The 25,686-nt window shown below is 42.2% G+C and overlaps 1 protein-coding gene across 8 annotated transcripts in view; it reads right to left on the reverse strand.

Moving 5' to 3' along the window:
- Window positions 1-25,686, reverse strand: part of AGPAT3 (1-acylglycerol-3-phosphate O-acyltransferase 3) — an 89,141-nt gene that overhangs the window by 38,206 nt on the left and 25,249 nt on the right. For 2 of the 8 annotated variants that reach the window (XM_039552729.1, XM_010394605.4), the window contains exon 2: window positions 12,011-12,131. The exons of 3 other annotated variants lie outside the window; for them this stretch is intronic. The gene's annotated coding sequence lies outside the window, so the exon portion shown is untranslated. Of the gene's footprint in view, window positions 1-1,582; window positions 1,770-12,010; window positions 12,132-19,454; window positions 19,540-25,686 lie in introns of those variants that run through there. 3 more of the 8 variants (XM_019282844.2, XM_019282848.2, XM_019282847.2) reach the window with 3 other exon arrangements.

Below are 25,686 nucleotides of genomic sequence, written 5' to 3' on the forward strand. Positions count from 1 at the left end.
GTCGAAGAAGAGGATCTGACCTAATACCAGCTAATTCCTGCTGTGTGCAGAATTGTAAGCTCTCCTGCAAACCAGATTTGACCTGGATTCAAGTCAAGAATTTTAAGAGTGAACAGAATAAGGGGAAAAAAAGAATTACAAGAGATGTGTGCATATTATGCTCTATGCATAATACACACAAATTTGTATTTGCATCAGTACAAAATCTAACCGATACCAGATGCACACATCACACCCCAATATTGAGCTAGGACATGAAGAATGAATTTAAAACTACACCATGTTCATGTATATATCTACTACATGTACTCTCTTCTGTCAAAAAGAATATTTAGCAGGACAGCTGCAAATGTCTTTAAGCTCTAGATTTCCTGATTTTTAACATTAAAACTGTGAAGTCACATATGCCTGTTTTCTTGGAACACTTTGATGATTACAGAGGCTATTAATCACACACATTTTAATTTGAGCTGCCACACTGTATAGCTGAGAGTTTACGTCTCTGCAGAGATACACTATAAAGCTTAAATGTAAATAAACTCATTAATATTACAAGTGTGTGCATACACATATGCAGAGAGGATCGTAGGTCTGTAAATAGTACAGGCATAACTGCCTGGAGGAAATACTTGGCAAAACAAAACCATGATGATCCAACACAGATTTTTATTTCTTTCGTTTTTTAAACAACTTATAAAACAAACAAACAAACAAATTCATGTGTCAGGCTGGAAACTTGTTCACAGCAATGTCACACCCCTTGGAAAGTTTTCCAGCCACAGCCATATTAATTCCAACTCCAAGCTTTTCCTTTTACAGTTGAAGTGATGTGTATTTTTTCACTAAAACCAGTCAACAGATCGCACTTCGGTTTCTAAAAGTCGCTGTTTGCTTCAGACACGGCTCTAAAAAGTTTCAAGATTTCTTTCGGCTGAAAGTCTGGGACATATGTGGAGACACAGAGAAACAAGGCCAGCCCAGAAACATAGGGCAGCCCTGCCCTGCTTCTACCCTTCCCAAACCCAGTCAAAACACCCAGGCATGTGGGGTCTCCTGGCTCTGCTGCTGCCAGTCACCACCCTCCCAGGCCCAGCTCACCCCCAAGGGGTAGAATCGTAATTTTCACCTGCCTGAAACATCCCTTTTCCACGCTGAAGACATGAGTGTCTCACAAACACCCTAATACATGGTGAGCCTGTCAGCCTAATTTCCGTGTTACGTGCTGAGAGACACCTATGAGAAGACTAAGAGCACAAAGTCAGAGTGAAAGAAATCTATAAGGGCTTGCAGGAAAAAATGGAAATACACGATCACCATCTTGCCCAAGTGGCATCCTTAGACACTGCTCTCAGCTGAATAAAAACGTGAAAAAGTTCAAACAGCAACAAAATCGAGTCCCAAACAAGTAACAAGGGCACCAGAGCAATTCAGGGAAGGTATCTACACCAGCCACACGTTAGTAAGTACACATCAGCCTTCCAGAGCACCTCAAAAAGGATCACCACTCTCCAGCTCGCCCCAAGGAAGCATTTCAAAGGACAAGCCACCACCAGCACAGTCGCAGTACGAAACTCCAACTTACCAATACAAGTAATAGGCTAAAGCCAGGGCAATGAGCGTAGCGCAGACTCCAGCCAATAAGCAGGCACCTGACTGGTTTACCAACATCTTCCCAATTTGTTATTAATAAACAAACAAACAAAAAAAAGAGGAGGAGGAATGGAACGGCAAAAACGCACGATGTGAGCCTTGGCTAGGAAAGCAAATCAGTCTTGACATGGAGAAGGGATTATGGTGACAAAAGCACATCGAGGTAAATCTGGAAGTGCTTCAGCTACTAAAACTGCCTGCTCAGAGGCCCAAAAAAACAGCTGAGTGTCCTCTCCATTACACGGCTTTGTAAAACACTGAACTAAAAAAGCCCCTCTTACCTCGAGAATGAAGGCATGAATGGGGCAGAAGTGGACTAATATTTAAAACAGATAATACTGCTCAATAAATATTACAGTCAGGTGGTGTTGCTGACAAACCAAGCTTTTGCTCTAATCCAGTAAGCTCCTTACAGGAAATTACCAGGCTACAATCGACCAGATTCGCTCGTGTGGTTGTTCGTGTGCTCAGCGCTGCCACTTGACACTTTTTGTTTTAACAAAACCTAGATTTTAGCACCAAGGAGCCTCCCACCACAGCACCCAACAGATGACAATGGCATTTCCTCTCCCTTCTCCCTGCTCCAAAATCAGGGCTTTGGGAGGGCACTGAGCAGGCACAGTCCAGGAGTTTGGTGAAAAAGGAGATATCGGAGCCTGGAGAGGAGGAAATGAGGTGACAGCATCTACAACCTGTGCAGGAACACAGTACTGATGGGGTGGGTAAGGCTCAGGGGCCCATCCAGATGCTGTGCACCATAAACTGGACAGTTCAGATAAAGAGACTTGAGGGCACATCTGTACAGGGACACAACAGTCAGACTGAAGAGTGATTCGCATTCATCAACATAGCCCTCTGTGAAGACGCAGCTTTAACTGGCATAACTCACCTGGTCAGTTAGGCCTCTAAAGAAATAAAATCCTAACAAAATCTAGCTTAAATGCCAAAGATAATACTCAAGTGGTAGTCACAGGCCCCTGACACTCCCATTTTTTGACCAAACTTAGCACTACAGAGAGTTAAGGCATGGTATAAATGCCTCTTAAACCCCTGGCTGCCCTGGAAGTAGAGTCACATTAGAAGAAGACATCAAAGAAGTTGAAAGAGGCAGCACAAAACCACTTAAGATGCAACAGATAGAAAGTTTTTACATTCAAAGAAACAGACGATGCTTAGAATAATTTGGCCAAAAAGGAAAAAAAAAAAAATGGAGGCTGTGAATTTAAACGTCACAGACAAATAGGAGCTTATATCTGGTTTAGCAGAGCTGGGTGGAAAAACAATGTGAAAACCGCCTCTGAGTTTAAAGCACACACAAATTAAATACAACATACTCCAGAAAGTGCGGTGAGTAAGGGTCCAGTGGAAAACCAGGACAGAAGCACCACAGCATTCATGAAATAAAGGAAAATTTCAGGTGCTCTCCATGCACCAAGTCAATAGGTCCTCCTGCCCCCTTATACCCTGCACACCGTCCAGGTCTGCTGTAAAACCTTTTGCAACCTCACCCATAGCTCAACAGCATTTCTTAAGTGAGTACACAGATAAAAGTCTTACTACTATCTACATCTTTGTCAGTGAAGGAGATAGCTTGCAACTAAATTCCTTGCTTAGGAAGAATCAGTTTCTGTGGGCTCCAAAGGAATTTTTACTGATTGTGTTCCCCAATCTCATTTTGAGACTGCTCACACTGCTTCTGTTCTCAACTGGAGAAATAAGGTTATATCAAATTACATCAAAAGAAATCCCAAAGCCCAAGAGACAAACATACACACAATTCAAAGAAGACAGGAGGGTTTCGGACATGCAGAGTCACTAAACTGGCACTTGCAATGTTTTTGTAGGTGAAGCTCAATTACCCATTTCCAGGACTGCTGATCAATACTTTCCCAATGCACAACATTCATTACAGAAAATGCACATAATGGATTATGACTGGGCACAGGACAGCATCGTGATTTTTTAAATGAAAACAAACCCAAAGTAGCAATTATCAAGAGGCCTCATTTGGAAAAAAAAATAATTACGATATTAGAATAATTGCCTATATTTGGAACAAGGCTTACTTGGTATTTCTATTATAAAAGCTACCCTAAAATTATAGTGCTGGTATTCAAACAGCAATTCTGTAATACCAGTCCTTACATAACAGAAAAGGAGTTATCTAACAGAAGCCCTATTAGTACAAAATTATTTGAGTAATAGGCCTCTTGCAACGTATAAAATAGATCAATGTTATATAATTACAAAATGCTGCCAATCTTAGTCTCTGATGATTAAGAAAAAACCTCAGTATTGTCTACTCATCTCTAAGACGACATAAAATGCTCCTCTTCACTCCAAGTGGTTGAATTTTCAAGACAAATGGGAATTCATCCTTTGTATTCAGATAAAAATAAACTACAAAAGAAACTTCAGGAGTGTTAAATGCATTTACACACCAAGCTGTGAAACCTAGGGAGCCACCTGCTAGACAGATTGGGTGAATCTGGAAAATGCTTTGTGGCACAGGCCCATCACTTGTTAAAACAGGGATGCAAAATAAAGGATAAATGAAAGAGTCTCATCTGCAGATAAGCGTTATAGGGAGAATGATATACTTTGCTTTCTGGATGGAAAATTATGCAGGAAAAAAAATTAAGCCTCAAACATATGACAGAAAGAGCCAGCCAGGAGACATCTGTCTGCATGCAAATGTGCTGTGGCTGAACAAGGAGAAGCCTCTGACTGCTGCTACCCAGAGTCTCAGCAAGCACTGTATTCATGCCTGCGAGGCCCTGCCCAGGTTCAAAGCTTTCCTTTGAAGTACTGAGCACTAATTAGGAAGAAATGCAAACACTGTCTTTCAAGAAGTGCTGAGCTGCTTCAAATTTCAGGTATAAAACATTATCTTCTGCAGAAGAGGAGCAGTGTGATTTGCTCTCTGATCCATAGTAATGCAGGATCTCTGATGCAAGTGAACAGGCAGGGGCAGGAAAGCTCCTGGGGCTGTCTGGTGGCAAAGCTACCACCTCCTGAATCAGTGTGACCAGAGACAAAGCCACCACCTCCTGAGCCAGTGTGACCAGAGGCAAAGCCACCACGTCCTGAATCAGTGTGACCAGAGGCAAAGCCACCAGCTCCTGAATCAGTGTGACCAGAGGCAAAGCCACCACCTCCTGAATCAGTGTGACCAGAGGCAAAGCCACCACCTCCTGAGCCAGTGTGACCAGAGGCAAAGCCACCACCTCCTGAGCCAGTGTGACCAGAGGCAAAGCCACCAGCTCCTAAGAGCCAGCTTGGGCACAAACACAGGGCTCGGCACATCCCCTTCATTCATTTATACCTCGTGCCTCTGCTCCAGAGTTTGCTGCCACGAGCTGTACTGCCAAGATGGAAAAGATTAAATAGGACTATTTATTATTTTTATGATTATTAAAAAAATAAGATGAACAGGGTAAAGCAAAGGCCTCAGGTGACACCAGAGCTATCCACATGCTGTGGGAATCACAGCTGCAAGACCCAAGAGAGACATCAGGAAAGTTTTCCCCTGCCAGTGCCCTGCTATACTAAGCCTAAAAAAATCTCCAGAAGAGCATTTGCATGATCTCACCTACAAATGTACCTCCAAAGTGGGAACTGTTCACAACTTACCAGCAATGGAGAAAGGCAGCCCTAAAACTGAGAAGCAGAATATAATGCCATGTAATTTTGACTTTACAGTCCCCGGTCTTTCTGACACATCTGTGACAAGTGAGAAAGACCAACTAGCCTTCTGTCACCACGCTGACATTTGTCACATGGACAAATATATCTCATCAATACATTTCTGTATAGGAAGACTATGCTTTAAGCATCAAACTTTCTATGGTTTGAGCCTGGAAGGAGACAGAGGCCATGTGGAGAGGGACTGAAGACAAAAGCCACCATTCTTCCAAATCTAAATGTTTCAGATCTTCATCACAGGGGAGACAGAGAAGCAAAAATACTAACACCAAAAGCAGGTGTTCTGCTGAGTCAGTGTCACCAGGGCAGCTTCAGATAAAACCCACTGATTTGCAGTCAAGAACAAATAAGAGGTGAAAAATTAGACCTGAAAACGCAGCAGGTACACAAGCAAACGGTTTCTCAGTAAGTTCAGTGAGCTGAACTGGCAGCCTGAATTACAGTGGGTAGGGAGCTGGATCCTGCTCAGTGCATTCACACTGCTCACACATGGCTGTGCAGCAGCTGTTTATGGCCCAAAGAGGAAAAAAGCAAGAAAGGAAGAGCTGTACAGGAGGGCAGAGACCCAAATCGCCCTCTTCCTCCTTGTATGGGATCCAACTTCTACTCTCTTTGATGTCACTCTGACTGCCATCAGCAGCTTGTTCATTCCTGAACAAGACATCTATTCTTCTTTTGGGTTATTTCACTGACAAATATTTCACAAGGCTGTTACCAGCCTGAATCCTAATTACCCCTGTGGTCAGATCTCTTTTTGCATATACACAAAAGCAGCTATCTTCCTAAGAAGACAGACCAGACTTATCAAGCAGACTGATAGCAAAAACAAATACATGCTGAACAAAGTTTTATTGTTCTGTGTTTTCTGTCAAGATCACACCAGCCCCTTCTGGTCTCAATACCAATACTGGCAGCAGCCACACACCATACAACCTTACAGTGACCTCCCCACCCAACAATAAAAAACACTCAAACCCCCAAAACGAGTCACCACAAAAAGAAAAAACCCTTCTCCTGTGCAAATTTAAAGATCACATTTTGAATACAAAGCTGAACTGCATGCACATAAGTGTGCACTTCTGCACGTGGTGAAATCTTTATAAATTACAACCAGAACTCTTTACAAATGAAATTTCCCACAATTAAAAAAAATTAACTTAGAAGTGGGAAGGCTGTACATTGTTAAAGTTAAGGCTTTTGTTGGCCACTCAGCTGGGAAACTAAACAGCAGCCAGTCTATAAACATCCCATCTGTCTTTAAAATCCACGTTGGACAAAAACCTGAAAGAAACATCTACAGCTCTCACCTTTTCTTAAGATCTCCCATCTCCTGGGTGGCTTTGGCATTCTATTGCTAAGTAGGCCTCTAGCAGCATATATAGTTAATTTAAGCCATTCTGGATTCTGCAGAGCAGGGGACCCTTCTGTGGTAACACGCAGAGTCTTTGAAAGATGCTGCCAACAAAGATCACAAATCCAGGACTGGTCAGCCCTGTCACGATTCAGTCTCCCTTGTTCAGCCTCTGCTGAACAGTGGCCTTTTAATGCAATGTTTGAGAGAGACATGACCTAAATACCCTTTTACTGAGGGCTGCAGGAATCCTGGGAATGACTGGCCCACTAGAAACACACGCTTGCCTTCCACAAGCAACATTCAGACAGCAACATTGCACGGGGGCTGGCTGTTCCACAGCTGATACTGAAACTTTGGGAATTGTCACAGATGCTCTCTGCTCTCTTTGTCATGGTCTCATGTAAACTGGCTTTGCCAGACCCAGACAGAAAGACATTAAAATATTCTGCCACTGTGAGTACTTTTTCAGTCCTACAAGTGCCACAAATAGTGATAATAATCTGACCAGGAGATCTCTTAGTGATCACAACCCCAGCCAGGTGGGCAGCTGCCTGAGTGGAAATTTCTGCATCTCCATACATTCCTCTGTATTGCTTCCACTTCTGTCAGAGACACAAAAAGTCACCGAAGCAGAGATTGTTTCCTGCTGGCACAGTTATAAAGCACTGGAAGAAATGCAGAATGTGAAATTAGTGGTATAGAAGTAAGCACCCATTTCTCATGGAGCTTGTAGCACTTCAGAATAGTTTGACTGCCAACTCAAAAACTGCTCCACGTCACTTTAAAAATTAGAAGCTAATTAGTAAAAAGAGGAGTTCACTGCACCAAAGCTTCATATTCAAAAGACCCCTATGTGCCAAACTCAAATTATGGATGTCACCACTGGTGGCTTAGCACTGCTCTTCAAAAGCTCCTCAGTCAGGCTGAGTAGTGGTTTGAGAAGCAGCATTTATGCTCTTATGATTCATTTTTATCTGCCAGAATAACCCTCATCTCATCTGCAATTATATGCCAAAAAAAATCAGATATTAAAGGGTATTACAAACTGCCTGCAGTTCAGGGCAATTTGTTAATATAGGACACATTTATAGACAATGACTCTAGCAAACCAGGCTAGCTTCACTTAAAATAAACAAACAAGCAGCCTAGTCTAATTACCAGAATTAATCTAAAAGAATCAATATTTCTCCAATCAAGACATGTAACATGAACCTTCATGCTATGTACTCAGCAATGTATAATTGCCTCTTGAGTCTGCAGATTTTGTTCACTTTTAAGCCCATTAAACATGAACTGCTTTTTATTAATTCTATTTAAATTCTTTTTACTTTTACTGTAATAAACCAGATTTCAGAATAACTGGAATAATTGAAACTTCACTGCATTAATCAGAAGTATTTTTATGTAAGTAAGTTCATTACTTCCAGGCAACTGGGAGCTTTTTCTATGCCTGGTTTGTCTGACTGCTCCCAAGTCTCTGCTCCCAGGCACTACTAGGGGCTTGCTCTAAACTCATGCTTAAGGTCAGCTTGTCCTCAAGGTTTGCTTGTATAACTGCTTTCACAGTTATTACCCATCCCACACCTGTACCAACGGGATATATCTTAAGCTAAACTGTTGGGTTTGGGGGTTTTGTTTAGGTTTATGTTGGGTTTTGAGGGTTTCTTTTTTCAATTTTGGTTTAGAACTCTTTATCAAGCAGATAATTTCTGTAGACACTGGGGAACCCAGGCCACACAGGACAGTAATAAATGGCATTGTTATTACCTTCAGCACAGGAAAAAGAACTGCACAAGGAGATGCTTAGGCCTTTTGCTCTCATCTTGCAACACAGATCCAAAGTACCCAGATACCTTTGTACCAGACAAGTTGAAAGCTCACAAAGCCATGGCAAAGAGTATCCAGAAGTGACCTGAAAAATGCCCCAGCACAGCCAGGTCCTGCAGTGCCACAGGGGCCCAGCAGCCCCATCACCAGCTCACAGTGCACTGAGCCTCTTCCTCCATCTTTATCCTTTACATCCCACAGGAACAGGGCTTGTTCTACTTTTTAGAGGGGTGTCCTTTATCAGCCATTTTCAATCACAAGTATATTTGGCTGTGCAATCTTTAACTCCTCAGTCTCAGGCTGATTCACTCTTGGGCATTGCTTATCCCATTAAACTTGAACACCACAACCAAGCAGGAGAGGGAGGCACAGGTGCAGAGGTTGGGCAAATGAAGCCTTGAATCAAAAGTGGCCTTGCTGCTGAAGCACAACAATATTGTCCTGAAACACATCCTGTGACAGTATTTGTATTTAAATCTGTGTTTTCTGCTGCTTTGGAAAGTACTGCCAAAGGTCCTGAACGTGTGGCCTTCACAACTTACACATGCGAAAACAATTGCTCCCACAGTAACATCGACATTTTCAAAACAATTATGAAAGAGTAAATGCCATTATGGCTTCTAAGAAAGCACTTTCAGTTTGGATTATTTTTTTCTTCTCAAAATAAACATCCCCAGGACATGAAGTCTGGTCCTTGAGTTCCTCCAGCAGATACCCCCAGCTGGAAGTGGATCCTGTGCTGGCCCAGAGCAGTGACCACCCTGGCAGGGCTGAACAGTGTGGGGTTCCAGCCATAAATGTATCCAGCATTGTTTGGAAAGGCTGCTCTTTCCCTGGGAAAGAGGTACAAAGCTTAATGGGGTGCAGTTTTTCAAGAGCAGGAGAACTGAGGGCTACAGAAAAAAACCCACTGTCATGCTCCCTTCCTCCAAATAGAAGGTACAACGACTCAGTGCCCTATCTATTAAAAACAGATAGGAGAGAGCATTACTTCTGCAAGTTGTGCAAAACTGACTCTGCCTAAAAACCAGACCACAGCAGACTAACAGCAGGGATCGTATCTCTGGGAGCAGCTTTTCAGAACATCACTCTGCCAGTGAAGAGGCCTCTGTCTTAAGGCTTTGAACCCTAACCACAGCCTCCACACTGGTAAATTAAGTATGAAAAGAGGGACTGTAACTAGTTTTCCAATATACTTCACATTTCTCATTGCCTGAACTATAGAAACTCTTGAAACTGTGACTGCCATGCCTGCTTTTGTGAGCTGCTTTCAGGTCTAGCCTGATGAATCCAAAGATTATTTTGTTTTCCTCTTTGTGGTCACAACTAAGTTTATACAAAAATTGACTTTTCCAAAAATTTCTACAAATTATAACATTGACAAGTCTGAGAAAGATTAATCCCCCCAGGAAGACACACAATAAGGACAGCAGCAGCAGATGACAGATCACAGAATCACAAGATGGTTTGGGCTGGAAGATCATCCAGTTCCAAGCCCCTGCCATGGGCAGGGACACCTGCTTCTATCCCAGGTTGCTCAGAGCCCCATCCAACCTGGCCTTAAACACTTCCAGGAATGGGACATTAACAACTGCTCTGCACAGCCTGTGCCAGGGTCTCACCACCCTCACAGGGAAGAATTTCTTCCCAATATCTGATCTAACCCTACTTTCTTTCAGTTTGAAGCCATTCCCCCTTGTCCTGTCACTCCAGACCCTTGTAAATAATCTCTCTCCAACTTTCTTGCAGCCTTCCTTTAGGCACTGGAAGGCCACAATAAGGCCATCTTCTCTTTTCCAGACTGAATAATCCCAATTCTCTCAACCTTTCCTCACAGGGGAGGTGCTCCAGCCCTCTCACCACCTTGGTGGCCTCTCCTGGACAATCAAGAAGGCAAAGGCTGAAGGAATTATTCAGGGGGTTATTCAATACATGCAGCTTCCAGCATGGCCATTCACTTCACTCAGAACATTTAATTTCCAGATTATTCCTTGCTGCAGGTTCTAGTGACCCAAGATAAGACACTCAGGCAGCACCACACAAGGGCACAGGTAACAGGCCTGGCAGCCCTGCAGGGTATGAGAAACTCAGATTTTCTCTTCTCTGAACAGCAGAGCTTGAGAATTCAAGAGCTGCCACAATTCAAAATCTTGCTTCCCCCCCCCCCATGTTTTAGCTTCTCAGTAACTCATCAATGGCATTTTCAAGCCTTGTACACAAACAAGAAAAGCAAAAATTGCAGCCATGTAAGTTGAAAAGTATCCTACAAAACAGCAAATGCATTAAAAAAGGCTTTCTTGTGTTTCTGGGGCATTGCTCCTACACCAGTGTCAATGAGCCCAGGCAAAAACATTTTACACAACCAGTTTTGAAAGCAGCTGGTCACCATGACACTGGGACAAGGCTACATTAATGAATCAACCTACTGGGTCTCCCTCCACACACCAAAGCTGCAGGCAGTCAGCCAGGTTCAGCTGCAATAGCTAATTTTTGGGGGCAAAATTTTTGACCCAGGCATATTTTGGGCTTGCAGGAAGTGTCTATTTGCCCACCGAATGAGCTGGGATCAATGCTTTCACTTCTACAGCAGGAAAACGTACATCTTAAACGGATGTAACTTTGCACAGGGTCAATACATGCCCTGAACACAGATTGTGGCTGATCCTGTACATGCTGCTTTATGAATCACAGCTTTGAGAAATCAAGATTTTTAGGGAGACTTCTTGTCCTACATTAGTCCTTGAGAAGTCATAGAATAATAAAGCAATAATCTAGGCCTTTGCAAAATCACCAAGATTAAATTATTTTCTTACCAAAAGATCTACTAATAGCCCATGAAGGGGCACGGTATCAGAGATCATAATTAAAATGTCAACATCTGACACTAACTACAGGTTTTAAGATCCTGTCCTGAAAAAAACTGTTCTGCTGCTGTGTCAGTGGGGTCTCAGCAGCTTTCCACTTTGCTTGTAGGACAGACTACAAAAAAAGGGCAAAAAGTAGGAAGTTTGCTGATATACTTAACATTTTCATACCCCGTTATTGGATAAAATTTAAAGATGTTCAGATTAAGGGCAGCCTAAGATGACCCCAGTCAGCACTGATGAGATTTCTATGAACCCCATAAAGGAGGTTCTTCAAGCACTCTAAGCACATATTTCCCCTTCTTCTACATTACAGGAAGGAGGAGACATTAATATTTCTAGAGTCCCACGGAGGTCTATTTATGGTTAAATCTCTGCTGCAATGATTACCAACAGATACAGCATACATGAGACAGCAGAAGCAAGAACCTCAAGTGCTGATTTCATTCCTAAACTAAAATTCTCGGAGTGGGAGACTTCTGACGCCTCTCCCAGCAGTTCATGCAGCTCTATGAAAAGAACAGGATTTGCATGCCCATTTTTCCCCCAAAAGTATATTGCTACAGACAAAACGCAAATACAGAAACGTGGGGGAAGATTTCTTTCTTACCACCACCACTGGGGACCACTTCTGGCACCTGGCAACACTCAGAGCAACAGGAGAATCCCCATCTCCTCCCTCCAGGGAAGTACCACTGCTTATGTCTCAAGAGATTTGCTTTCTCATTTGCCTATAAGCAAAAAAGACATTCTCCAATGAATGAAGGTAAAAATACTTTGTTTAGAAGCAAAATGCAATGCAAACAAGCAGCTAACAACCCAGGTAATAAATAACTCAAACACTTCTTAGTAAAATTATGAGCCTTTTTCCTTTCCCTGGAGAAAAAAAAAACCTACTTGATCCTTCTTCACACATATACTACTACACTCAGCTCCACAGGTACCAACTGCTATTGCTTTCAGAGGAACTAACTGGCACATACCTATGAAATTAAAAGCAAGTGTTCTAAATTTACCATTAATAGAGAAATTGCAGCTTCTATTCAGAAAGGAGAAAGGGCTTGCATACACAACAACTAGCCTACTTTTCCTAGCTTTACTAATCAGCATAACAAAAGGTTATTTTACTTCTCTTACCTCCAAACCCTGTCTTGAGAGAAGTTACTGAAAATGAAGCAGAAGCAATTATCTGCTCTCAGAGCACACACTTAATCCCTATATTTTATTAAGGGTGTTTTTTATGATCCTGAAGCAATTAAGCTAATCATTATTTAATTTTAGATTACTGAACTGGAGATTTACTTCAGACACAAGCTCACTTGCCACATAATTTAGTCTCAGTAATTAGAGATGTACTTTACCCAGAGGTGGCTTGTTTAAAAGCATGTTGTCTAATTTCACAAGCCTCACACCATGAAAGTTCCATGCAGAAATCTACAACCCAAACTTCAAAAATGAGTAAACCCCCAAAGACACTCAGATTTATCTGTTTTTCCTTAAAAAAATAGATGAAAAAAATATTCTTCAAACATGTGCCCAGAAAATTAATGTATCACAAAAGCTAACATAAAGCATTTCTACAACCCACCACTCCATTAGCAAGTTGTTAGAACAAAGAGTGCTCCTCTCACACAAATCACTTCATTTACAATTTATTTTAACCAAGATGCAAAGTCTACAAATACAAATGTTTTATTTAGAGCCCAGCAGGTACCTGCCAAGGGATGTAACCAGTGATAAAACCTTCAGACACTTAAAGACTTCTGTGGATAATGTTATCAGAGGAACAGAAATAGGGACCAGGCAGGTAGTTTCATACTGTACATACTGACCCTGGACATGATGCCATTGGAAAACTGCTCAATTCCAACCTACTTCAGCCAAAATTGTGTTGTAGAAACCAAACTGTACTAGGAAACACCAGTTACCCTGGTAGCTCCTACCCACCCAGCTCAGCTTTAGTTCTGCAGACAGTTAATGCCAGTCCATCCAGACTGAGACATTTTCCAAGGCCAGTTTTATGTCAAAACACATTTCCTGGCTTTTGGAACAAAGGGTATCTTCCACTGCTGCCACTAAACAGAGGGAAAACAGATGACCAGGCAAACATTTGAAAAATATACACTGTTTTTTAGGCAACATTTTGTCTTCTAAGTCATCCAACAAGACCAACACATGCAACTGCTCCACACTCAATTAGAAGTCAACTGTATTCAAACCTCTAAAAATGCAGAAGAGTTAGATTCATTTCAGGACTTCAGTGCCAGTACTTCTATGAACCAGTCTGACTTGCCACATATAAGAAAGGCTACAGAGCTCATCCACAGCACGAGATTTCAGCAAACGCTGACCAAGAAGAATCAGAACATGAAGCTACAAAGAGATCATAATAGAACAGGTTGGTTACAGAGAGTTTGCTCAAAATAAATACAAGTAAGTCTCAGCTATCTGGATATTCAACAAACATACTTTTCCATATTAAAAGTGTAAACTTGGAGACAGAGGAATTCTGACAGCAGTAAAGATTCTGCCCAAAAGAGATGGTGCCTGACAGCACAGAAAGAAAAAGCTGCAGTCTCCTTGAAGTTACTGATGAAAACACAAACCCCAAAAATCAGTCTTCTGGTTCATTTTTAACTGATTAATGGCTTACATACAAAAAAAAAAAGAGTAATTACGGCAGCTGATGACAAAGCTGGGAAGCAATCTGAACATGAAGGTGCATTGAGGTGTTAACACCACAGGCACCATGGCCATAAAGACTGGAGCCAGAGGATAGGGATGCAATTGCTCCTTGTAAGACAGTAGAGATAACCATGAGGAAGGGAAATAAACCACTTCAGGCAAAAAAGGCTGCTGAAACCAGAACAAACGGGTATCAGCTGGTCAAGAGTAAGTTCAGGCTTGAACCTTTCAGAACCGCAAAGCTCTGGGAGAGTTTTTGGTGACAATAAATCTACATGCTTAAGGAGGCCCTATTATGACACATTACCTGCTTTCCTTAGCTCCAACTATTTTTGTAGCTGTCCATCTAAATATTCATCAAAGGGTCTAAGAAAGTATCACCAAAAGCAGCTGGCTCAGTTCTCAGTGCTGGTGGGGGAGGCTGGTACTGAGAGTTACACAGCTGGGGGGAAGCTGGTCTATAGGCTAAAGTATAAAAAATTACCATAACATTCCTGCATACCTATATGACAAACAAATAATGTTAAATTTAAAATAATAACATTAGCCATTTTGTTTTCATTACAATCTGCACATGCAACTATGGCAATAAAAAGTGTTCATTAAAAAAGCTCAGCAAGTCACGAGCACTATCTCATCCTGCTTCCCATTATCCCACAACAAAGGAATCCTTAAAACCAATGCGACCCAAGTTGAGCTGCTCCTTGGAACGAGCACATTCTCTGGTCTTGAAGCAATTCTTGAACACTCCCTCCATGGGCTATCAAAGGGATCTTTGCCTTTTTCACTGCCTGTGTACAGCAATTCTCATGAAGACATTTTATTAAAACTGTTAAAACTGAGGTTAAAGTTCTCAGAATGAAAGAGTGCAACTGGTCAGAGAATAATTTCTGGTTCAAGACTGAGCACAGCAGTGTTATGCAAGAGAACAGGATTTGAAAGCAAGCTTTGGTCTGGCACTGTTTATTGGTGCCTGCTAAGAGGTACTTGAGCCTCAAAGAATGGGAGAGAAGCTCTTCCCACTTAGGATCCTCATCTTTCTCACTTGAAAAAAAAAAGTATTTATATATATATAAAACACACCATGTACTGGACACTGCAAGCTGTACCAAATTGCTTTTCTGATGTCTTCTAAAATGGAACAAACAGATTTAGACAGTACATTGAGGATGAGAGTCCCATTTAAGCATACACATACAAGTATTTTTCCATTTCAAAATGGTCCCATAATTAAATATAAATGTGCACGCACTTAAACCCTTACAGAGTTTCTCTCTTGCACAGTACCTTGCACTGAGTTCAATATAACCTTCAAACCCATGTTTCCATTAGCTACCTTGTGATACCACAGCTCTGAAAACATTCTCAGTGCTCCAACACTCAAGACACAGAAGTGGCCACACACAATTCTGTCTTCAGCATCATCTCACAAGGAGAACATTTCATTCCTTTTTATTTTCTCCACCCCTTCTTTCTCTTTTCTTAAATAATTTATTAAAACTACTGAAAGTATTTTCTAGTCAGCTTTCTTCCTCACTATAGGAAGTACCAGTATCTTTGAATCCCTGGCTCCCCTGGTTCCACAGTTTGGTTCCCTCTCTAAAGGCCACTTTCTATATAATAACCTGATGTTGACAGAATATTGTCAAGAAAAAAAAGGGGGGGGGAAAATGATAATGTATTTTTAATCACAAGTTAAATTTCTCCCTAGATAAAGAAGCTGATTTCATGGCATGCCCCTCTCTCAATGTCTTATGGAATCATCCATCACCGACAGAATGATTTCAAGAAATTCCTTCTTGCTACCATCCTACAACTGTGACCATCAGCTCTGAGAAGGTGAGCCTCTAAAAACTGAACACTTCCCTAAAGACAATTGGAAATTATTGACTTGGAGGCATTTTCAGAAAAAGAAGTCTTCACTCAGAGTAGGAAAACCAGAGAAGCTGTCATTAAGTTTTGATGGACGCACAACAATCAGTCAGAGCAGTTTCCCTCCTCATAATCCATAACTGACCTGTGAACCTTCTTGCCACAGCTATCAGAAGTGGTGTAAGTAGACTGAAAAGAGAACTGGAATCCTGAATGACACAGAAATGACAGAGAAAATACCAGTCACTGTGTTGACTGTAGATCCTTTAGTAAGGAAATCCAGTATAAGCCAGACTACTGACCTAGATAGACCAATGACAAATTCTTTCCTTTCCAAGATGGAAATTAGACTTCTTCAGCAAACAAAGCAATTCATTTTCCATTGCAACTTGCAACCAAACTCTTCAGTTTTGAGCCTTAGAGGGAACTCTAAGACAAGATAAGCAAGAATGAAATGGGTGAATGCACCTGTGGCCTCATAATTCCACAAAGTTCTGTGTTCACTCATCAGGAGAGGTTGAGCACCAGCAGCCCATCAGTTTCATCTAACCCTGTCTCTAACCTGTGGAGCCAGGGTTCTGATGGATAAAACATCCTGGAGCATGGTCAGCTGCGACAGCCTAAAACATTACTGCCCCCTCTTGTCCATCCCAGCCTTCTGCCAGGGATCACTGTTCCATAGCCTGCACCTCAGCTGCTCCAATCCACAGCACAGAGTGTTACTTTAACCCCCTGATGAAGGTGGGTTCTTATCATGACTCTCATTTATTTTTATAGGCAAAGTGCACTGTAATTTTCCAGCTGTGTACTGCTGGGGCTGAAGCAGCTGCACATGGTCCTTTCTACAGTGGCTGGCAACACCTGGAGAAGGAGGTGATGTCTGAGGTCATCGCAGCAGGGTTGCTACACAACCCTAGGCAGATTTGAAGAGGTTGAGTTATTCAAACTCAAATTTGAATAACTCAAAGAGGCTCTAATTCTCCTGCTGATAGAGACCAGAAACAAGGTAGGTCCTCAGCAAGTTAACTTGGTACAGCACTACAGTGAGATGCAGTGAGATACCGAGCGCTATCTCACCCTGAGACAGAATTTCAAATACAGGACAGAAAACCATGGCCATGTGAAAATGAAGCTGGGAAAGACACAGCTGCCCTAAACAACCAGGGCAGAACATCTTTGAACCAAGTGAAGTGTGCCCTGTCCTGGGAAATGTAATCCCAGATACAGTCCAGACAGCTTCACTCCCAAGAGTAAATTCTTACAGCCTTGCAATTTTTTACAGCCTGGTTACCTCTGAGGTTTTCCCATGACTTATCCTTGATTAAAGGCCTACATGAAAAACAGCATGAGAGAGTAAGTGTTAGAGGAGAATTTGAGCAGGCTTAGGCAAGGTTTTTGCATTTTCTTGTGTTTGGGAATGCTTGGGGGTTTAGCTGGGTTTATTAATGAAATTTAAACTGTGAATACATCTTGAATGTTGATGCAAGCTCATCCATACTTTACACAAGAATTGCCTAAGCTGACTCCTGGGAAGAAGTAGGCTCTGAAAAAAGACCTAAATTATTTTGTAAATGACCATTAATTGTACACTTTTTTTTTTCTTATTGCCATATATCATGTCAGTCTGTCATGTTCAGATTAATTCCAGGGATTGCTTTTTTCTTTTAAACACTGGAATACTCTTCTGCTTACAATAAGCCCATTATAGAAAATGTTTATGGCAACAGCAGAACACAGAGCTATGTAAAGTGCAGCCTTTCACAGAAACAAGGAGAGGTGCTGTAATCAGCACTTAAATGCTACAGAGGGACCTGAGTGGAGTGAGTGTGAGACTCATACCCTGCAGATCATTCTTGTGTAAGGGATAAGCTTAACTTCCTAATTTCTCCTGCTCTTTCTCTTTTCAAGTCTTAAAAACAAACAAAAAAATCATTTGCAAACATCCTTCACTCATTTTCTTTGGCTGCCCTTTGTAACAGCACATCCCTTTCACTACAGTGGTCCTCTGCCACCTTCATTTTGTGCCCTGCCCCAAACCCTGGGGCTGAGGGTCCCTGAACTGCCCCCAGGTGCTGCACCAGCTTTTCTCCTGTTGCTGTGACATTTTCTTTGGTGTGCAATAGATTTATAGGTAGCTTTTAGAGCTGCAGGTCCTTAAGTGGACTTCAGTCAGAAAAAAAGGAAATTCTAAACACAATTCTTCGTAATAACCCAGTAATGAGCAGCAATCGACCATTAACTCTCATGCTCTGATCTTCCACAAGCACACTTCCCAGTTACTCCAAAATAATCATTTCCTTAGGAACTCTCAGGCAAAGGTAGCAGGAAGGAGCTACCTCGTAGGATTTGAGAATTGCAGCGAGTCTTCAGACCTTTCCTTTACCAGCCTCGAATCCATAAGGTTCCAAAACAAAAACTTGCAGGTGAAGCATTAGTGACAACAGGATTAAAACTCCAGACTCAGGTCAATTTGAGCTCACCCACACACCTTCCCAGTCTACTTTAAGCCCCCTTTAGCAAGAGGCTGTCACCAGAGTCACAAGTCAAGCAGGCTTGGCTAAAAATATCCCCCAACACTGTCCCTGGCCTGCCTCACTGTCGTCCACCTCACCCTGGACATCATCCAAGAAACAGTCACTTCCCAACACTAGGTACAAACCTGTTTGTAGCTCAGGGATCCTCCTCCTCAGGAGTTATTTTACTCCCCTGGGTTAGATTAAACAAACTACCAATATTTCTGTTTATTCACTATTCATGATTCAAATTCAAGCAAAATTAAAAGGCTGTAGAATGGCAATCTAGTTAAGAACTTTAATGAAGAGCACTTCAGAAATAAAATCTATTATAAAGCACTTGAACTAATGAAGTTTGCTCCCTGTCCAAAATCCTTAGCATTCTGCACTAAGGAAGTAAAAGTCTTTGAAAGAAACCTTTAAAATTCTGAACTGCTGCAGGTAAGATCTGAAGAGGCAACAGTGAAACAAGCTACATTTGCAACCATATCTCATTCCAAAACAAAACAAGGAAAGAACAGTTAAATGCATCTGCATCCTGAGAAAAATATTATTCTTTGTTATGGGTGAAGGCATTTCATAGTGAATGAGTTGATAATTTTGAATGCATCACCTCTTCAGGCTCTCAGAAAAATTGTAGATTTGCATACTCATACTATAGATATTCATACTCATACAAGGGAACTGTGTCTAATTATAAAATAATGATAAAAAAATTAAAAATACAATCTTCAACAGAGCTAACAGTGGAGACAGAGAAAGCCTAGCTCATCCTCTCTAGGAGAACCTGTACACTGGACTTTTGAACTGTCTTTTTTCCCCTTGTTTACACAACGACAGTTTTTTAATACCATATTAATAGCATTTATGATTAATCAGAAATATACACAAATAATAGATTTCCAGAAGCCTGATGAGGCTTGCAATCTGAAATAACAATATAATTAATTCCTAAGAGGAAGCATTATCTTTACACTGTCCTACCTTGGTCAAACACAGCGAGAGGTAAATTTCGTTAAAAGCAGAGGGGAGGGGGAAAAGAAACCAAGTCAAACAGAAGAGCATGCAGCTGAGGAGACAAAAGTGCTTGTGATCAAAGGGTGACACGGCATGGGTGTTTTATTAGTCTTGCAGGAGCCCATGGAGCAGCCTTGCCAAGGGTCTGTCCATGCTCCTCCCCACAGCTGGGGCTGCTCCACCTGTGACAGGTGGAGAAAACCTCACCAGAGCACTCTCGCATCCAGCCAGGGCTGGCATGGAGCCACAGCTCACCCCAGCCCAGCGTGACTGAAGCAGGTGCCAGCTCTTTTAAAGTCTAAACTGTGGTTTACATCTGAGCTGTTTTCAAGTTCAAAGGGAGAAGCAGCCACAGCAACCCCTCTGCGAAGGCAGAGGGATGTGCTCCCGGCTCATCCGTGGAGAAAGGGTGGCCATAGATGAACAGATTATGGCCCTGGAATGGTCTGTAGGAATGGTTTCCTCCAACCATGGTAAACCAGCATCTGTCTGATGCTGTACAATCTGTGAGATGCCCAGAAGGCCTGACCCCTCATCCCCCACGCACCACACCACCCACCCCTGGCAGCACCAGGCGATGGGGATGAGATTGGGCTGATCTCGGTGTTTCTGGATACTGAAACACGTGCACAGTTTGTAAATAAAGGAGTGTGACACTGAATTCATACATTTTGAAGAGCACTGAAGTAATAATCTAATCTTAAACTGATTTAGAAGTGTTAACTGATTCACCAGTTCACTCTCACACTAGAGATCTCAGAGGACTATTTGGAATGGAATCAAGTGGCCAAGTATGTGCAAGGAATCGTGTCTACAGCAGATCATCTGCAAATTGAGAATTATTTCAAAATCCACTTCAAGCAAGTCATTCTCCCACTACGAAAATCTCAGCTTCTAGGATTAGAGACTTTTTGGAAGATTATTCATTCCCTCATCTCACAGTTAAAAGGATGCCAGAATTATTATATCCTGGACTGTAACTGAAGCCATTCAGTGAAAGCAGCTTTCCTATCAAGGGACCATCTTTTCAGTGAGATTCATGATATATCTCAGGGTTTGATTGAAGTATTTAGTATCCTTTTTTTCTCCATAAACACAAGAGCTGAGCAGTCTTCTAATCTTCAAGATCGTAAATGCCCAGCTTCTACAGCTGCAGTAATTAAACCAACTTCTCATTCCATTACCCACAGCAAGTCTCTTCCTCGGCATCTGCTCTATTCCCACACTGCACTCTTCAATCAAACCAAGATAAGCTATTTTCTAAGATCAGCTGACTTGTCTGTCCCTCAAGACATCACTGCAGCCAAAAGGATTCTGAGCAGATATGATGCATCTTTCTAAATACCCAAAAGGTCTCTTTTAAATGGGGGGGGGGGGAAAAAAAAGTAGACATCAATGCAAGTGCTTATTTTTAGCACCTGAGTTGTTCTATATTTATTCCTTTATGTCTTTCTAACAAAAGCACAATCTCTGACGAAGCATTACCATAAAATACACTCTACTGGGAAGTCTCCTTTATGACTCCTGGCTACTGAGCACTGCAACAAGTACATCACACCACCCATTCAACCACACAGGTTTAAGGGTGCACATAGAACAATGCTTCCTCGGTTCCGAAGAAGTGCTTAAAACAACCCAAACTCAATAAAAAACCCAATCCACACAGAAAGCAAACTCCTCAGTATAATCTGTCATTCTGCTTAGATGCCACTCTTCAGACTCAAGCTTAAAAACTGCCACTTTAAAGTATTTCTAATTGTCTAAACCCCCCAAAAAACCCTCAAGACACCTTGTGAGTTACTTGTTAAAAAGAACACAAACCACTACCCCAATCTCCAGGACACACCATACTGCAACAGACCCTCAAGTCAGCAGGAACAGATACTCAGACTATAAAAGACTACTTACCTCTTCCTTATTCTCTTTCCTTATAGCTGTTACCTTCTTGCCCCTAAGACTCCTGGCCCTCTACCTCCCATATATTTACCCCAATAACCTTGTGCCTCTGACTTATGCAAATTATCTGAAGATTTATTTTCAAGGACAAGATACAGTTAATCAAAGGTGTGGTGTGGCTTATTTGTGTGGGAAGAGATACGTCAAATAAATAGGAAAAGCAGAATTGTGTCAAAAGCTTCTGCTAGTTGCAGTAAACTTTCATTAGAAAAAAGAAAATAAAGTAGTTTAAGACAGGGTTTAAGACACTGACAAAATTGGGAAGAAAACTTGCATTTTGAAGCAAACAGTATTTTAATTTCCTGCTCTAGAAAGGTAGCTGTTATCTACCCACAGTTATTTTAATTTTTGTATTATGCTAGATCTCTCAACATACTTCATTGAAAAAGCAGAAGTAGGGATGGGGTGGGGAAAGACAATACAGACCTCTGGGTATTAACTTGAAACCTCTCTCCTTTGACCTTGAAGGACTCTGTCTTCCTTCCAGGTACCCCCTACCTACAAGACAAACATGTCCCATCACTCAGCCATACCCTCCAAGTATTTCACTGACTGGCATTGCCTACACATGGGCAGCTCTCTGATCCCAAGGCAAACAGCAGATGGTTGAGGGACTCCAGAGTATGAAACCACGCTCAGCACACACACTGATATCAGATGAATAGGTTTGGTCAGTGACAGGTTATTATTACCTTCATACAGTGCAAATCATCCAAGTCTGAGATTTTCCACAAGGTAAAAGTATGGATCTTCAAAAAATTATAGACTTTCAAAATTTAAAACAGACATGCGCTAATTACCTCAATCTCAGACTGACCTTTGAATATTTGTCTTCAAAGACCTTGTATCACTGCTGCACTGTGGAAGCCAGAATGACTTCCAGGTTAATTTTAAAACAAGCTATTCTGAAAGCTTTTAACTGAGCAAACCCACCTAATCCTCGTATCTTGTTGTGAAATACTTTTCCCTAGTGACTAAAATGTTTCCCATGCAGCTGTGATTTCATTTTAGTCTTCTGCAGAAAACTGAAGACAAGAAAATATCTAGTTTGAATTCAAGGAACCCCTTAATCATAGCCACATAAAATTCACCAAAAAAGGGAATTCTCTCACTGTTGCTCCTCCTCTACTAACAAAAAAATAGTTTATTTATCACTGTAAAGTACCCCAAAGCAAGACAGCAAAATCTTAGTGAGAAATCAGATGCTTTTTATCCTGATTATTAAAAACAAACAACAAAACACATACACTAAGCAAAATGAAGTTGGATTTGCTTAAGAAAAGTTCATCTGTGGCAGAAGGAGCACATCCACTTTATTCTTACTTCCTAGATTAAAACCTGTTTAGTTCACATGAAAATTCTGAGGCAGTTTCTCTATCTTTTGTGAATTGGATAATCCCTTTTTCAAAATTGATTAAATTCCAGAATAAGCACATCAAGAGAAGTTTGTTCAGAAACGTGCACTGTGAATCAAATGGGTTTTGCCTTTTGGCAAATCTTCACATTTCCTCTACTACTTAATGCCCAAATGCAGCTGTTTTATGCATGTTTTTAGTACTTGGGTGTCAGACTGACCACATACAACCTGTGCACTGAAAGACCAACACACAGCCAGGTATAACCCATTTGTAATTACGGTTGCTCATGTGCCCTTCTGTGCTACTCTGAGCAGACACCATGCAGACCACAGCTGGTTCCTCAACACAGGCCACAAACACAAAGCTCCCAAGGATACAAACAACCGAGGGGGTCACTCCTTGGACAGCCATGCTGTAATCAAGAACACATGAGGGACAAAAATAGCTTCTTTCAGAGGAATTAAGACTGCAATACGACCTCCAGTATCTGCCCCTGCCATAAGAAGGTGGAAAAAGCAACAAGGGAAGTCCAGCAAGAACACATCCAAGTCCCGGCCATAGCCAGCATCAAAGGTGGTAGCTAAACAGAGGGCTAAGCAGCACCCTTCGCACTTTTCTAAGTAATGCACTGTACTAGTTTGAAAACAAACCAGTGGGAGGCACCAAGTCAGAATAACAATTTAATGGAAATTAAAGAAAAGGAAAAAAAAAGTAAAAGAAAACCCTGTCAAACTGACAGAGTCAAGGTACAACCTGAGTCCCTGTTAGGCAGGGTGGTGGTAGCAGTCTGGTAGAATGGTGGCTGCAGTCCTCTAAAGCAGTGATCTTGTAGTAAAAGGGTCTGCTCTTCCTCAGAAAGTCCAATGGTGGCTGTGTAGCTCCTGTCCTCTGGAAATCCAGTGGGAAGGGTTGTCTCTGGTGTTCAGAGTCTCAGATTATATCCACGATGGGATGCTTGGTTCCTCCCTCTGGGTGGAGCATCTCACAATGGGGTAATGAGTCATGAGGCCAAGTGTTGATTAGGCTCATTAACAGAAGATAGTCCGGAGGGAGTTATCTCTGAGTCAGGCGGCAGGACAATGATGGGCAATTAACAGCAAGATAGTCTGGGGGGAGGAGGCAAGGAAACACTGCCCCACCTGATTTCAACAGCTCATGAGCATGGTAATAGAATACACTGCAACCCAGGACATGCACTTTTATGTTTTATATTAACCACCAGTTCTGCAGCTCTCAATCCTTTGCAATCTGCTTTGCCTTCCACCGAGGCCTCTCCAGCCTCTGTGCCATTTCTCTTTACTCAATATTTGCCCTGCCTTCTGTCATCTTCCTCATCATTGCTGAACACCACCACTGTCTTCAGCTTTATTTTGTATCATTCTGCTACAAAATGTCCTTTCCCAAGACAAAGATCAATCCCCTTTATGAGCACAAAAGCATGGGTCTGTTGGTTTATACTGCCTTCCAAAAAAGCCTGGCCTAAATCCCCCATAGGCACACTTGGGATATGGGACACCTGGGTGGTTTGTTATATTCACTCTATCTAGTGGGGCTATCCTCATCCTAAAAATTCTAGGCACCACTGCCTTCCCTCAACAACTTCCTGCCTTGAGATGGCAACAGCTAACAGAGGTTTTGCTAAATTTGCCTTCCCCAGCCCAGCAAAGCACAGACACCACTCCAAGTGCAGTGTCCCAATTCCCTCAAGCCCACTCCCCCTAAGGCCTCCTCAAGGAATGTGACAGGAGTCAGAGGCACAAACCTGGACATGAGCAAGATCCAAAGGGTTGGAGGCCCAGCAAAAATGCTGTCCAGGATAATCAACAGGGACAAAAGGTTGGTTGGTTTGAGTGCCACCAGGAACAGAGTGCACACATGTGTGCATGCACAGGCATGAAAACATGGGGAGGGCAAGTTAACCAGATTCAGAGTCCATCAGGAATCTCTTGCTTTTTATTCAGTAGTGTTCTCATGTGAATAAGTCACGGCACAAAGTTTTGTTCCCCTGTTCCACTATGTCTGTTCCAAGACACTGATCACAGCAGCCTTTCTCTGTTGACAAGCGTCTTAGATGAGACCCATGCTGGGGGCTGCAACTTTCTGAGGCAGATGTGGGAGGCTGAAATTACATCCTCAGTGTCCACAGCAGCCACCTGTGACTCACAAGGCCCTGCAGATATTTACATCCAGCCTTTTGTGCAGGCGGACCCAGGCAGCATGTTCCACCTCAGTCAGGCCAGGTACAAGGTTCTGGCCTGGCAATACCTTTCCATGGCCTGAAGTCAGCAGGACTAGCAAAGAACTGCCCCCACTGTTTATTTAACAGCGGTCCTGCTCAAGGCACCAGTCTGGAATCAATACTGCTCACGCTGCCTGGGGATCCACAGAGGGCACAGGCCCAGATTACCTTGTTGATAACTCCCACTGCATGGAGGTAAAAGGTTTGAAAGACATCCTTGGAAACCCTGACCATAACTACACCCAGATTTGCTCAGCCCACATCAGTTCACCACTTGTAGGGACTGAGGTTCATGAGACTTTACAGGTGACAGTCGCTCTTTTGAGCAAGGCCTGAGCTGCTGAAATTCCATTCAGGGACAGCTGAGATGCTGTACCACAGGGTGGAAGAAGGCTTTGACTGTGCCTCTTGTCAGAGCAAAACTCTGTGCCTATTCCTTATCATTTCAGATAATGAAAGGAATGGCATCCAACTGGGCCAAGCTTCTTCACCGGGCCAGAGAAAAAGCAGCTGCAAAACTTGAGAGAAAGCTCCTTTTCTGTCTTCCCCAAACAACAGGATGTGCAGAAAGGTGAGAACCTGGTATTTTGGGTGTGCTCCTGGAAAGCTGATGGTGAAAAACACGCACCCCCCAACATCACCCTGA

Source organism: Corvus cornix, chromosome 1 (genome assembly GCF_000738735.6).
Source record: "Corvus cornix cornix isolate S_Up_H32 chromosome 1, ASM73873v5, whole genome shotgun sequence".
Classification (NCBI taxonomy): Eukaryota; Metazoa; Chordata; class Aves; order Passeriformes; family Corvidae; genus Corvus; species Corvus cornix.